Raw genomic sequence first — 12,321 nt, forward strand, 5'->3', positions numbered from 1 at the left:
TATGATATTACTGCACTGTCCCTGGATTGCTGATTGGTTGGAGGCATCTTGCCACAGACATTCCTTCGTCAGGTAGCAGCATTACTCCTATGGGCATAAAGCATTCTGTGGCAACTGGGTTCACACAGCAGAATATTGTAGGAAGGTCTATCGTGTGGCTACACACAGTTCGGTTTGACCTTTGCTTCTGTTAGCACAGAAGAGTGGGTTTTTTTTTTCAGTGCTTCCACTTTAAGCCTCTGTGTTACTGGTGATATAAGTGTTTGCAAACAGCATTAGGCTGAGTATTTTAAAATTTTTTGTTCAATCAGTCTATGTCCTTTAGTTTGAAATTTTAATTAATTTATACCCAAGATTATTATAAGAGCGATTGTTTCCATTTACATTTTTTTCTAGTTAGTTTGAATATCTGTTGTTATTTTCTTTGACCATTATTGTCAATATCTACTTTATACAAGCTTTTATGATAGCGGATTTTTTTCTTCTGGTTGTAGGACTTCATTGAGCATATCCAATGATGCTGGCCTAAAGGTAATGATTCCTTTCAGTTTTCCCCTGCCAGAAAACAAAACAAAAAACAAAAATAACAAACATTATTTCATAGCATCCCTGACTGACTTTCTTTTTTTAAATTTATTTCAGTACTCTGAGAATACTTTCCTAGCCTGAATATACTCTGTTAAATATACTGTGGCCTGGAGAAGAACTTTTTGGGATGAATCAAACAAATGTTGATCATTTGTTTCTCTAGAATTCGTGTATTTCCACTTATGGCTTCATTAATATACTTTTTGAATAAGAATGCCCCCCATAGGCTCATATATTTGAACGCTTCATCACAGGGAGTAGCATATTAAGAGGTGTGTCCTTGCTGGAGTAGGTGTGGCCTTGTTGGAGAAAGTGTGCCAGTGGGTGTGAGCTTTGAAGTTTGGCCCCGTGGCTTTCTTTTCCTGCTGCTTGCAGATCTGGGTGTAGAACTCTCAGCTATTTTTCCAGTTCTCTATCTGCCTGTGAGCTGCCATGGAACCAAACTTCTGAATCTGTAAGCAAGCCCAATTAAATGCTTTCTTTTGTAAGAGTTGCCTTGGTCACAGTGTCCCTGTACAGCAATAGAAGAATGACTAAGGCATTTACTCAGACACATAGGCAAAATATATGTATGGAGTGCTTACCAAATATGAGATGAATACCTAGACCATATTATTTCCTGAGAGAGGACCCTGGAGCTGCAAACCACCAAAACTAACCTTTTAATCAGGCCTATTTCAAGGATATTATATTAAGAGATTCTCTTAGCATTGTTTCTCCAGAGCTGCAAGGAAGAATTAGAGGAAACGCAATGACAAGCAGTGTTAGAGGGCACACACAAAGACTAGATGAGTGGTAGACCTCAAACTCAACAATGACATAGTAAAATAACATTTTAGCATAATTTCTGTGACAGATAGAATGGGTCTGAACTGCTAATGAAATGGGAGCCATGGTGTAGATACTAATCACATTAGTAGGGCCATAAAAGTGGAAAAAAGGGAAACAAGGGAATAAAATATTGCTTGGCATAGACAAATCTTAAATGAAGCAGACCTCTGCTGTGGTCCAGATGAGGGTCTGACAATATACTATGGCAGGTATTCCTTGTCACTCTTCAGGACTCACAGATTCTGATTTGACTACAAAAGGTACATTTCTTCACTTTGTTTTTGAAGTCATTGCTTTGTTTAAGTAAAATAAACTTACTAGTATGCTAAGATTTAAGGGAACATCAATAACATGACTCAGTCAGAGAAATAATAACAGATTTTGCCTTCTGTTTCTTACTCTTAGTCTGATTAAATTTTAGCACAGGTGGACACTTGTGATCAGTGTTTGGTGGCTGAGCACCTTACAAAACCTAATGAATGTTTTAAGATACCATCTGGACTGCTTGATAGTATGCTGAGTTGTTCAGACGCCTGAAAGAACATTGCAATAGAAATGATTTGCAGAGAAAGAAGGTATTTGTTTAGTGTTTGCCGTCATGTGGGAGTCAGCCATCATATCTTGGATTTGACAGAAAAAGAAAGTCTGACCGTAGTACAGGCTTATAGTTAAAACAGAAAAAGCAGGTTTTGGGAATGTCCCCTTGGAGCTGAGAGCCTGTGCGAGCTCCCCAGCGAAGGACTTGGGCTCCTTACAATGGATTCTTGGAAGGTGGCATATCTGGCTTGCCACGAGTCATTTTGATTTGAATGAGGAAGCAAACATCAGAAAAACTGGTAATTGCTTAGTCCTGACCTCTCCTGCCTGCTGCTGAGCTTGCGTGATTGGCTCCTGCTGTCATATAGACTGGCCATTGTCGGCTTTTATAGTTATTCTCTCAGCAGTGAGAAGAAGAGCTCCAGAGAGGTTTGTTTCACTGTGTATTCTGAGTCTCCATGTCATAACTTCTAATCAAAAAAAAAAGGAGGCATGAAATATTAGTTAAATCCAGGAAAGGAATTACATAAATTTCTTTCCACAGCAATGCTGTTGAATATTTCATTGGATGACAACTTTAAACTTTGTTTTGAGAAAAGCAGGAAAGGTCAGAAGTTTGTGTCCCTTTGGTTTAGAAATGCAGTTCGCCAGGGTGTCTGAGAGGAGTCTGAATTCCAGGCTGGAGGCGAAGAACATTTCAAAAGCTGAAATCAATAAAAGTCCCCAGAATAAAGGAATGTGAGCATGGGGCCGTCGCGCCCTCAGCATGCTGCTGACCCTCCACTGATGTGCCAGGCTCGTGATTAAGACTGTGCATCTGGGTTTCTGAAATGCTCTGTGTGATCATGTGGGAAGATGAAGCCAACTGCTGTGAGGAGCCTTTGCTAATGCTCACCAGTAGTGGTGCCTGAAAGAAGTAAAGATCTGAACTCAAATTTCACACACACACACACACACACACACACACACACACACACACACACACAGGCTTTTGTTTCTATAAGTGGAATGTATTCACACCCCTCCTACTTATACTATTCAACTCATGACCATACATGCACGCTGCCCATTACAGAGAAAGCCAAGGTAGGTGTTGTATCTCTGGCTTCCCAGTTCTCTTTGGCCTGTGTGGTATTGTGACCCTTTATTTCTAAGCTTGTTCTTAAGATATATGGTTACTTCTGGCTCGCTTGAACTAAAAATAATCTTTGCTCCTAATTACTTGTAGGATAGAGGCCATGAAGAAACTATTTATCAGCAAATGTAGAAAGTCATAAGCCAATATCAGAGTTTCTTCATAGTGGCTTAAAAATATAGTAGAGTCAATGGGAAGAAACTTTTAAAAATATTTATTAAATAATGAATGCGTGAAGAATCAGAGGGAGATAGGTAGACAAGAAAAGCAAAGCTGAACCACTGAGATGAATGGCAGCTTCTTTGTATCAGAAGTTATTTTGAGAAGAAATGTCAGGAAGACATGGGGGAAGGAACATAAACAGTAGCAGTAGGGGAAAAGGGAGGGCCCTGGGGACTCATAAAATACTCAATCCAAGTTGTCAGCTTCCAGGTCTTAGGGCTCCTTTCATCCTGAAGAAATAAAGCTGTTACTTTACCTTTTTCCTAGGCTCAGTCATCTAACTTTCCTCGATGGATGTTCCCTGTCAGACAATGAGCTCAGTCATTCCCCAGCAACCCCAGGGGTCACATATCTGATTGAAATGCACATGAGTAGGTAAGTTGTCCCGGGGAAGTGAAGACTTCCTCAACCACAAATGCTGCCACCAGTGAGCTAGGAGAGAGAATTTTGTCTCTGTTGGGTGCTGGCACCCCAAGGAGCTTTGGCTGTGGATCCAGTACTCATGTGGTTACTGTAGGCATTGAAGGAAAAATACTCACTCTACACATATAGCTTCTGGTAACACTAACTCCCCCAGAACCCTATTGAGTATGAGAAGTTTTTTTGCTGGATTTGCTATTGACCTCTGGGAAGATGGTTGAGCAGGGAAGAAAATAAAATGGCAAGAGTTCTGGTTGTGGGGTAACGTGGAAGGCTCAGAAGTAGAAGACTCACCTAAAATACAGAAGACCCTGGATTCCGTCCCAGAACTGCAAGTCAATCCATGGAGAAGGAAAGAGGAGCCTTGGACTCAGCATCATAATTTTCCAGTCTCCAGTAACAGCTGTAAAGAAGGATCATCTTGCTTGAAGGGAGCCTGGGGAGGAGAGCTATACTGGGTCTTTTTTTAATTGTTGACTTTTATTGAGCTCTACATTTTTCTTTGCTTCCCTCCCTTCCTCTCCCCTTCTCTTCAACCCTCTCCCATGGTCCCCACGCTCCCAATTTTCTCAGGAGATCTTGCCTTTTTCTACTTCCCATGTAGATTAGATCCATGTATGTCTCTCTCTGGGTTCTCATTATTGTCTAGGTTCTCTGGGATTGTGATTTGTGGCTGGTTTTCTTTGTTTTGTGCTTACAAATGACTTATGAGTGAATACATGTGATAATTGTCTTTCTGGGTTTGGGTTACCTCACTCAAAATGACGTTTTCTACTGGATCTTAATGCCTGATTTTGCTGACAAGTATAAACGGAGACTGCTCATTAATTTCCAAACTGCCCAGAACTGAATAACCACACAGAAACTCTATTAATTACAACACAGTTTGTATTCTTAGTTTGTTATTACATCTTTTGTTTGTTTTTTTTTTTTTTCAAGACAGAATTTCTCTGCATAACAGCCCTAGCTGTCCTGGAACTAGATCTTGCAGACCAGGCTGGCCTCAAACTCACAGAGATCCACCTACCTCTGTCTCCCAAGTAATGGGGTTAAAGGCATGCACCACCACCACCTGGCTAGTTCTTACATCTTAAATTAACCAATTTCTATTAATATGTGTATTACCATAAGGCTATGGCTTACAGGTATGTTCCAGAGTACTTCTTCAGCAGCTACATGGCATATCCTTGACTCCACCCAGTCTCTCTTTATATCTCTTTTTAGATTTTCTGCCTGGCTTTACTGTGCAAAGCCACTGGTCAAAACAGCTTTATCCATCAACTAACATATATACAGAAAGATATTGCACATCTGATGAGTATCTCCAAGGCTGTTTTTCACTATTTTTTCCTCCTTGATGACTGCATTCATTTCTGTTCCATCATGCCCCAAGAACTCTTGCCTTTATTTTCCCTTTCCAGTTGCTAGGGCATAAACAGGCTGGGGAAAAGAGCATTCCATACTCTCTAGATTATGAGTAAATTATTCACTGAATGCTTATTATGATATCTTACAGATTATACATTTGGGGGGAAAGTGATAAACTTTAGACCAGAGGTTTTTATGAAGGTGGATCTTATACAGACAGGATAAAATTAGGAATTCATCAAAGTTACTGGCTGTTGAAGAGTCATTTGGGGAAAATATTCTGAACAGCACGCCCCTTTTATTCTGTAGTAACAAATGATGAAGGAGAGTGTGCAGGCACTTACACGTGCAGGCAAAGTTTCCAGAGGATGCATTGGGGATGAAGACTAGTAAGACCTGGAAGATGTTTATTCTGAGTAAAGCTTAGTAAGTCATCACAGGGGTCTGTTCTTTCTTGGTGCTTATCAATTTCTGTCAAGTGTTATATATAAAGAAAGTACATCCAGGGAAAGTCCCAGATTAAAAGTGGGGTGCATTAGGCATGTAAGAAATCACTTGCTGCTGCAAGGTAGAAGAACAAAAAGGTATTAAGCCCTGATTAAGCTCTTTAAATCAGACTACAGGGTTCTAATGATCTGGGGTGATTTGCCCTTTAGGCTTTGGATCCTCATAGTTAAGAAGAGGTGTGTAGCTTCGTGGTCTTTATTATTTCCCTACTCACACCTTCTCTCCAAGATGGGGTCCCAGATCCAATGTTCTGGCCTAGTCTGACCTCCCCTGACTGTATACAGAGGAATTTAGGCTTCTGCTAGGACCTTCTCTACCTAGTTCTCAACCCATAGTCCCTTCCCCTGCCATATCCAACCTTTTTACCAAGCAAGATTTGCTGTGAAATAATCCTGTAAACTGTGTAAATTATGCTCTGATTGGTTTAATAAGGAAACTGGCTGACCAATAGTCAGGTAGAATAAGGTTAGATGGAGAAGAAGAAGAATGGTGGAGCCAAAGATGATGTGAGCTACTGAGGGAACAAGATATCAGAGGACAGGTAAAGTCACGAGCCATTTGGTAATACATAGATTAATAGAAATGGGTTAATTTAAATGTAAGAAACTGGTTAATAATAAGTATGAGCTATTGGCTGAGCATTTTAAATTAAGATAAGCTTCTGAGTGATTATGAGAAAAATGCCCATTTACAAAGATCTACCTCCATACTCCCGGTTTGTACCAGAAACTTGTATATCAGTTCAGTCCACTTTGTCCACCTGTCTTCATTTCACCAAAGCCATTTCCACTTCTAGATCCAACTTGCCCACACATTTTCTCTTCTGCTATAACCTACTTTGTTCATATCAGACTTCAAACTAACAAAGTAAACTCACATGCCCAGATCTCATCACAAATATACCAACAGTATGAAAGATCATACCAGTATCTTTTCTCTCAAACTTGCCAGTTCTGTAGAAATGTTTGCCAATGAGAATTACCTAAATGAATTCCAGGACATAGAATTAAAAAAAACATAAGCTTTATTAAATAATTCAGGGAGTTTACAGAAGACACATAGAAAAAGCTCGATGAAATTAAGTAGAAAAAACTTAGGGAGAATAAATACCTGAATGATACTCAAGAAAACTCAAGCATGGGCTGATTGAAATGATGAAGATAACATAGGATGTGAGAATGGAATTCAATGACGAGACAGAAACACTGTAGAGGACTCAAGCTTAAGTGAAGATGGAGCTGAAAAATCCAATAACCCAACTAAAAACCTCAGAGGAAAGCCTTACATGTAGAAAGAATCAAATAGAAAAGAGAATATCGGCACTCCAGATAAAGGTGAGGATGTAAACCAAACAAGGAAAGAGTAAGAAACATTGAAACACACACACACACACACACACACACACACACACACACACAAGAATATACAGGCAATGTGGGACACCATGGGAAAACCAAACTTTCCAATTTGATGTGGGATGTCCTTCTATATAAGTGTTGCTCTTATTGGTTAATGAATAAAGCTGCTTTGGCCTATGGCAGGGCAGAAGATATTCAGGCTGGAAGATTATATATATATGTGTGTGTGTGTGTGTGTGTGTGTGTGTGTGTGTGTGTGTGTGTGTGTGTATGTGTGTGTGTGTAAGAATCAAAGAGAGGCCATGCAGCTGCTGAAGGAGAAGGGTGCTGGAACCTACTGTTAGGCCACAGCCTCATGGTGATACACAGATTAGTAGAAATGGGTCAATTTAGAATGTAAGAGGTAGCTAGGAATATGCTTAAGCTATTGGTCAAACAGTGTTGTAATTAATGTAGCTTTGTGTGATTATTCAGGTCTGGCAGCCTGGAACGAATGAGCAGTGTCCTTTTACAGCAATTATAGGTACAGGTGAGGGAGAGGAACTCTAAGTCAATGGTATAGACCAGATCTTCAACAAGATCATAGAAAAAAACTTTCCCAAACAAAGGAAAGACACACTTATACAGATACAAGAAGATCACAGAACACCAAATAGATAAGGTCATAAAAGAAAATCCCCACAGAATATCATAGTTAAAACACTACGTACACATAACAAAAAAAGTATATTGAAAGTTGCACAAGCCACATATGAAGGAAATCACATAAAGGTAGCAGTGTGTTGGAAGGAGCTACTTGTTCATCCTGGCTGCCCAGAACTGAAATAATCACACAGAAACTGTATTAATTAAGTCACTGCTTGGCCCATAGCTCTAATTTTTATTGGCTAACTCTTACATCTTAATTTAACCCATTTCAAATAATCTGTGCATCACCATGAGGTTGTGGCCTACCAGCAAACTTTCAGCACATCCAACTCTGTTGGCAGATCCATGGCATCTTGTTTCTGCCTTCCTTCTCCCAGCATTCAGTCCAGTCCTCTCTGCCTACCTAAGTTCTGCCCTATCAATAGGCCAAGGCAGTTTCTTTATTCATTAATGATCATCACAGCACACAGAGGGTACTCCCACATCAGCAGTGTGTTTTTTCATGGAAACTTTGAAAACCCAAAGAGGTTGGGACATTCATTCCAAGTTTTAAAGACTATAATGATCTGCCTAGATTACTCAGAACAATTATCTACTATAACTGAAAGAGAAAGAAAGACTTTCCACAAAATAAAAAGCCTTAAAACTATATAACCAACAAAGGAAACTGAAGAAAAATATGGAAAACATTGGTTTAGTTTGAAGAAAAGAATAAGTGTAGCATAAATCTGTGGTCCCAGTCTTACATTCTAATACTCTTGAAGGTAACAGAACCAAACCAAAAAACTTACATCATGAACATGGCTCTAAACCATAGTCCTATTCACATAACTGTGACTCTAAAGCATACATCTTAAAGATGCATGTCCAGTGTGTAAAAGTGTACACAGACCATGTGATCAATAAAGCAAATTGTATTATATCATTGATACTTTTAACAATTCTTGTCTTTTTTTTATTATAACAGTTGCAAAGACTATTAAAGATGGGAGAAAGCAGTGTGAAACAATCTGGAAGCTCTTTTTTTTCTTTTTTAAAAGCGTCTGCCAGTGATAAGAAATGCAAAAGAGGATGTGAAGTGGATTCCACCTATCTAGAAACTTTTTTTTGAGAATGAACTTGAATTAGTTTGGTAAGAGGACTATTTTAAGGATGACCTTGCTACTTTGAGGCTGGTTTAAGCTATTAAAGGAGATATTTATCATGGCTAATTGGAAGGGATAGATGCCACAGTCAATAGGAAGGTGAAAGGAAAACTGTCTAGGAAGGCCTTTATACTAATACAAACTGGCTTCAGTTGCTGTACCTATGAAGTAGACTATGATGTCCACTTTGACTACTCAGAACAGTTTCTGGAGGCAATAGAATGAACACCTTTACACAGTTAGCAAATTAATTACAAGTCTCTATACAATAATGGTGTACTATGCAGAGGTAATTAATCAGAATAATGTAGATTCACATAGAATGCTTTGGGAACTCTCACAAATGTAGCATTCCTTGTGAATGAATATTTTACAATTATGACTAGAATTAAAGAATATGGCCATACTAATCATATTTGTATAGCAAAATATATTTTTTTCTATCAGGAACTACTAATTTATATTAACTAATAATATAGAAATATGAATAATGCTTTGGATTGGGCGGGTCATTGTAGATAAAAGTCTCCGAAGACACTTCAAAGAAGTTACAGATTTCAAAACACAATGTTATACACTCATGAAAATGTCAAGTCATTGTGAATTTTTGTATGATTACTAATTTAGAAATGAAATAGATTGCTCCTCACCAAGTCTGCCAGAACTTTGAAAGAGAAAATAGAGATTAAGACAAAAATCTTCTTCCGTAGAGATGCAGGTCCATGTTGGGAAGCTACACATGTGAGACTCAGGCAGATCTGCTAGCTGACCCCCCTGATAGGTTGTGTTTCCTCCATGGAAACTGCACCTTCAAGTCTCTCCCTGAAGAAGAAGTTGTCTCTGAGAGGATGGAAAGACCCAAAGAGGAGAAATAAATATGAAATTAAACAGGTTACGCTTATTTAGTCTTATCAAGCTTTCTCATGGGAATTATCCTTTCTTTCTTTAGGAGCTGAGGAAGTAAAAGACAAGACATCATCAGGAATGTTGGAAGACAGCCCCTCTTCATTTTACTGAGGAATGAGAACAAGTGTCCCTTTTAACAGTCACTTGGTGTCTTTTTTTTCCAACACCCATTTATTTGTTGGCTCTTGGAGCTGTAAAATATACAGAATAAAGAAAAAATATTAAGAGCTGCAAAAGAAAAAGGCCAAGTCACACATAAAGGCATACCTATCAGAAGTACACCTGACTGCTCAATGGAAACAATGAAAGCCAGAAGGTCCTGGCTAAACATTATGCAGAAATTAAGAGACCATGGATGCCAGCCCAGGCTACTATACCCAGCAAAATTTTCAATCAGCATAGACAGACAAAATAAGCTATTCCATTACAGAACCAGATTTAACCAATGCTTAGCCACAAACCCAATCCTACAAAAAATACTAGAAGGAAAACTTCAACCCAAGGAAGTTAACTACATCCAAAAACACACAGAAATAGTTGATCTCAGAGCAGCAAATCCCAAAAGAGGAAAAAACACACAAAATAACATCACCAACAAAGAAAACAAGAATAACAGGAACTAGCAATCACTGGTCATTAATATATCTTAATATAAATGTACTCAACTCACCTACAAAAAGACACAGGCTAACAGATTGGTTATAAAACCAGAATCCATTCTTCTGTTGCATACAGAAAAAACACCTCAACATCAAAGACAGACATCACCTCACAGTAAAGGGTTGGGAAAATTCTTTTTCCAATCAAATTGACCTAAGAAACAAGCTGATGTAGCTATCTTAATATCTAATGAAATAAACTTCAAACTAAAATCAATCAAAAGAGACAAAGAAGGACATTTTATATTATTCACAGGAAAAATCCATCAAACGGAAATCTTAATACTGCACATCTATGCTCCAAATATAAGGGCAACTTCATGTGTAAAAGAAATACTACTAAAGCTTAAATAACACACTACACCCCACACACTAGTAAGGGAGACTTCAATGCCCTACTCTTACCCATTGGACAGGTCTGCCAGACAGAAACTTAACAGATAAATAAGCAAACTATCAGATGTTATGACTCAAATGGACTTAATAGATATCTATAGAACATTTCATCCAAACATAAAGAATTTACCTTCTTCTCAGCACATCATGTAACAGTCTCAGAAATTGACCACATACTGGTAACAAACCAAACCTCAACATGTACAAAAATAGAAAGAATCCCATGTATTTTATCACATTACTATGTTTTAAAGTTAAAATTTAACCCCAACACTAATTTCAGAAATCCCACAAACACATGGAAATTAAACAATATTCATTCACCAATGGGTCAAGGAAGAAATAAAAGAAAATATTAAATATTTTCTAAAATTCAATGACATAACCACACAACATACCCAAATTTATGGGACACAATGAAAGCACTGCTAAGAGTAAAGTTCATAGCACCAAATGTCCACATAAAGAAGCTGAAAAAAAAATCCCATACTAGTGAGTTAACAGAACACCTGAGAACTCTAGAACAAAAATAAGCAAACTCACCCAGGAGGACTAGACAGAAGGAAATAATCAAATTGAGAGCTTAAATCAACAAAATAGAAACAAAGAGAACAATAAAAAAATGAGACAAAAAGTTGGTTCTTTGAGAATAATCAACAAAATAGACAAATCTTTATCCAAAACTAGCCAAAAGCATAGAAAGCATATCCAATTTAACAAAATCAGGAACAAAAAGGGGGGGCATAACAAAAAACATGGAGGAAATACAGAGTACAAGTCATACTTATAAAACCTGTACTCCACATAATTGGAAAACTTAAAGGAGATGAACATTTTTTTTCTGGATAAATATCACTTATTGAAATTAAATCAAGACCAGATAAGCAAATTAAATATACCTGTAGCTGCTAAAGAAATAGAAACAGTCATCAAAACTCTCCCAACCAGAAAAAGTTCAGAAAAAAATTTCAGCACATAATTCTACAAGATTTTCAAAGCAAAAACCCAGGATAGCCAAAATAATCCTGTATGAAGAACTTCTGGAGGCATCACAATTCCTGACTTCAAATTCTACTACTGAGCTACAGTACAAATATAAAATGGATAAAAACCATATTGGTGCAGGAGAATTATCTGTATTCTGTCAATCATATTTTAATAAAACGTTGATTGGCCAGGCAGGCAGTATAGGCAGGAAAGCCAGACAGGAAGTAGAGGTGGAGTAAAGAGACTGGGAGTATTCTGGGAAACAGGAAGCTTCCTTCACCATTCCTGCCCACATCACCGAAGAAGCAACATGTGAGCCGACCGCTGAAAAAGGTACCAAGCCGTATGGCTAACATAGATCAGAATAATGGGTTAAGATAAGTCATAAGAACTAATAAGTAGCCTGGCCTAATGGGCCAGTCAGCTTTATAACTTATAGAGATCTCTGTGTGATTGATTTTCTCTGGGACTTGCTGGCTGTCGGGTACCGGGCGGGACAGATACCCCAACAAGCCGGCCATCATGTTACACCATATCCAACAGATGGTGCTGCATAACTGGATATAAACATGTATAAAAATGAAAATAGATTCAGATGTATCTCCATGTAAAAA

The 12,321-nt window shown here is 38.2% G+C and overlaps 1 long non-coding RNA gene across 1 annotated transcript; it reads left to right on the plus strand.

The window, feature by feature from the left end:
• The first annotated feature begins 492 nt into the window (after nt 1-492).
• On the plus strand, nt 493-9,919 carry LOC125407327 (uncharacterized). The gene is made up of 4 exons (XR_007234182.2): nt 493-531; nt 3,581-3,688; nt 8,582-8,746; nt 9,709-9,919. It is a non-coding gene; the product is annotated as an uncharacterized LOC125407327 (long non-coding RNA).
• Nucleotides 9,920-12,321: the final 2,402 nt, after the last annotated feature.

This window comes from Myodes glareolus, chromosome 19, assembly GCF_982192425.1.
Source record: "Myodes glareolus chromosome 19, mMyoGla1.1, whole genome shotgun sequence".
Lineage (NCBI taxonomy): Eukaryota > Metazoa > Chordata > Mammalia > Rodentia > Cricetidae > Myodes > Myodes glareolus.